The sequence below is a fragment of the Melospiza melodia genome, chromosome 7, assembly GCF_035770615.1.
Source record: "Melospiza melodia melodia isolate bMelMel2 chromosome 7, bMelMel2.pri, whole genome shotgun sequence".
Classification (NCBI taxonomy): domain Eukaryota; kingdom Metazoa; phylum Chordata; class Aves; order Passeriformes; family Passerellidae; genus Melospiza; species Melospiza melodia.
The window spans coordinates 5414518-5418882 of NC_086200.1; positions in this window are offsets into that span (position 1 = coordinate 5414518).

Genomic DNA, 4365 nt, shown 5'->3' on the forward strand with positions numbered 1-4365 from the left:
CAAAATTTTACTGGCAAAATATCGACAGTCAAGGAACTTGGGCAAAGGGTTTATTACAACATCCACTTCAACATAAAACTCTTATCAAAGCATTAACTACATTAACTTAGCCCATTTAACCAAAAGACCTTCAACCCTTAAGATGTTTAGTTACCCAAAATGTTCCAGGTAAGTAGGATTAGAAGGAGAACAACTAGAGAACATCAGAAAGACAGAAGATCCATAGAAAGACACACACATAGGTACCAACTACTCAGATTCCAGCTACACCAACAGAGGAACCCCAGGAGAAACTGGGATGCACGCCAGGGGCTGGCCTTGTGCTCTGGCTTTTAACCTCGCGGGGCCTTCATGGGCCCACCCCTGGGGTGGGACTGCCAGTTGCTTGTCCAATCAGGTTTAGGGTAGGCACCGGCTGGTAGTGTGTGATTGATTGACAGCTCAGCCAATCAGAGTGGGGTTGGCACAGCATCTGCTATGTGATTGACAGCTCTGCCAGGTCAGGGCTGTTGGTGGGGTTCTGTCCCACCACAAACCAAGGCCTGACCCAGCCCTGGCCCCACATGGGTGTTCCGAGCATCCGAAGGTGTCTTGGGACATTGATCTCATCTAGCCTCTGACAGCGACCACGGTGGCACTACGGAACCTCATGGGTCAGTTGTGACAATGCAGATCCAAGGACACCATGGTGACACTACAGAACCTCAAAGAATCAAGGGTACTGTTGTGCAACTCAGGGGGCCCTGTGGAAGGAAGGGTCAATAATGAAACTGTGGGACCAATATATCAAAGGAACCATTGTGACACAGCGGGGCTACATGGAGACAATGGACCCTTGTGACTCTGTTGGGGCTCATGAAACAAAGACGCCATTGTGACATTGCGAGACCTCATGGAATAATGAGACCATTGTGACAGTATGGGGATCCATGAAATCAAAAGAACATGGAACAAGTCTGCCTGGTTTGGCCTCCTGGAGGCTGTCTGACAGGTCCCACTGAATTTGACATGTCAAGGGCCACTTCCCATCTGACTGCGAAGCACTGGGGCTCTGTTCTTTCCTTCCTGTGGGAAAGAACTGCCTTTCTTGTCCAGGCGCCTTCACCAAAATTGGGATTCCATGTTTAAAATTCTCTATATCCAAGGGTTACTCCCAGACAAAATCTGACCATACAGTCAAACCTGGCTAGACTTGGCCTCTGGTGACTGCCTCTCATCTGCCCCTGCACCACTGGGACTCACTTGTTTCCTTCCTATGGAGATTTTTGATTGTTGTGACACTGTAGAGGATTGTGGAACCAATGGGCCATGGTGACACTGCAGGCCCTTGTGCACCCTGTTCCACTGTAGGAACTTGTGGAACCAAGGGGAACATTTTGATCCTGCAGGGTACCATGGATCCAAGGGGCCACTGTGACACTGTGGGGCCTTGTGGAACCAAGGGCATAATTGTGGCTCTGTTGAGCTGCATGGTCCCAAGGGGCCAGTGTGAAGCCGTGAGGCTTTGTGGAACCAAAAGACAATTGTAGCATTTTAGGGCCTCATGGAGTCAAAGGGCCATTGTGATCCTGCAGGGCACCATGGATCCATGGGGAACATTGTGGCATTGCAAGGCCCATTGGAATCATGGAGACCATTGTGACCCTGCAGGGCCTCATGGAAGGATGGGCCATTGTGACACTTTGGGAACTTGTGGAACCAAGGGAATCATTGTTGCACTACTGGGCCCCAATGGAACCAAGGGGCCATTGGACACAGCGAGCCTTCATGGAACCAATAGACCATTAAGATACTGGTCACTATATTGTTGCTTCGCCTTTATCTCAGGTCTTTGAATCCCAACCCTTGTACTGTGCTTGACTTCTTTTGGGCAACTCCATTGATCCTGCTTGTAGGATCCCTGGGGGCTAGGACGGTTGGGACGGACAGAGACGAGATATCTGAAGCCAGGTCTTGGAACTTGTGGTTTATTGCAAAGGGTGTGGGTGCAGGGGCCTTGTTTGGAGCTGCCAGCCCCAGCTCGGAGCAGGCCTGAAGGAGGAGCTCGAAAGAGACACCCAAAATGGATGCCCAAAAGAGGAGGGGACTTCCCAATACTATACAATAAATCTTCTACTGTGCTGCATATTCTAATTTTCACTAACCAATCTAGTACAAGATACAAATCTTATAGCATTTATATACAGCCTATAAGAATGATTACATTACCATACTGTGCTACATTTTAAACCCTAAAAACTACTCTTTAGACTCCTTCTGCCAAGCTAGTAGGGTCTGCTCTGACCCTTGGACCTGTCTGCAAGCAGAGGGTATTGTTTCATCAAAGGAAGATTACTTTCAGCTGGCCATACCATTCTTTTCCAGTTGTTCAGTAACTAAGGCTTGGTGTCTCAAAGCTTGATTTCATTTTAATCTCACTTATAGTTTCCATATTCTCAAAATCTTTTGCCAGGCAATCATATTTATAAGGCTTTCCTGTCTCATCTTCCCCAGCATCTGCTTCTTTTCATTTTCACCACCCTTGCCCTGAAGCTGGGGAACCAGAAAGGTTTGTCACAGCCAACCTCATTGCGACCTTTGCCGCCCAGAGACCCTGACATTTAGTCTCGTCAGAGTGGTTAGCTGATGGATAGACCAGTGCTCCCCAGGATTTTGGATTGTGTCAGGCTGGCAGATTCATCATTGTTTTAAGGGATCTCGGCCAGGTTCCCAGGGACAACGACAGTTTGACCTGTGTAGGATTGCAGGTGGGTTTAGGGAAACGCAGGGCAATTATTGCCCATTTTGCCACTGTGTTTTTACAATATGCACCCACGTCCCATTATTGATTTGGGGTGTTCCAGTGGCTGTTCCACCTAAGGTGGAGAAAGAGAAAAATGGGCAGCCGAATCTCCAAAGTAGAAAGGTGCATATATGGATGCTCTAAGTTAATTCTCACTGATCATGACCAAATATCTTCAAAGAACAAATAAAAATCAATTGTGAAGTGGATCATTAAAAATTTTCCAGATGCCCCTGAGCCTGACTGTCCTCCCTCCATATTGGCTCCTCCAATTCCTGCTACCACAACCTTCTCTTCCACCCTGAATGAACCTCCAGACTCCACCCCCAGAACTGCAGGTCACGCCCCCACTCTCAATCATTCCACCTTCAGCCTGGGCCATGCCTCCAGAATGCCAGCCTGTGGAAGGGGCTAGCAGCGGGCCTGTTAGCTAAAGGAGCGAGAAGTAAGAAGAAGAAGAAGCTGATAAGGAGCTTTCTCCAAGGCCGTAACCAAGGAGATCGAGAGAAGGAAGATAAGAATATTCTTCAGCTGGATGAAGCATTTTTAGAAAGTTAGGTGGAGTCAGAGTAACTTTTCACCAATGGCATGGTATTGAATTATTGTGGCCAATAGCTAAGGTAGAGGAAGGGTAAACAACTGAAAAGTGTATAAAAGATCAGCCATTTTCATTAATAAACTGTTGCCAAGTGTTACTAACTGAGACTGCTTGTGGTCTCTGCTTTGTGTCGTGACCGCCTCGACTGCGACACCAGCCCAGGGGTATACCATCCTAAATCAAGACCCTTCCTCCTCAACACCTGAAAAAATGGCAGTGCCTTTTGCCTCACCCTCCAGCAACAATATAACCCCATGGTCACAGATACTAAACCCAACTGTCACACTATTTCTAATCCAAATGTTTCTCCTCCAAGTTATTCTTCCTCCTTAAAAAACAGTTTGGATTCCCCAGAGCCACCTTGCCCCTCAACCCCAGAAGATCCCCAGGAAAGGATCCAGAAAGAAGCAGTAAAGGAAGGAGACTGGCAAATAGTCTCAAAACTCCTCATTGCCCCGGTATGTTATGAAAGAAGGGGGCAGAATCCCAGGTATCAGCCATTGGTTTACAGGGAAATCAAGGATCTGTGTAGGGCAAATAAAGACCATAGGAAGGACTTACCTTGTTTTAATGGACTAATGAGGGCCATGTTTACAGCACATGTCTCAACATCATATGATTTAAAATATATTATGACCATGTTGTTGTCACCTACAGAATACACCCTTTGGGAAGGGGGATGGAAGTGTTTACTAAATCAATTAATAGCAGACTATGCTAATAATGAGGCAAGGGCAGAATTGACAAACAATCATCCAGCTGGAGAAGGACAACACAGCCTACCAGATGATCAAGCAGCAGGTGTCCTGAGAGAAGTATTGGATGATATCAAAGAGATGGCTTTGCAAGCTTTAATCCAGGTATCAGATGGTAGCACCCCCAATGTGGACTGCCTTGGGTGGCTGCAGCTAAAGCTTTAGGACAATCAGACCATCCTGGGTGCCTGTTAAGTAAGCAAATCAATGCTACCTCCCTCACACTGAGT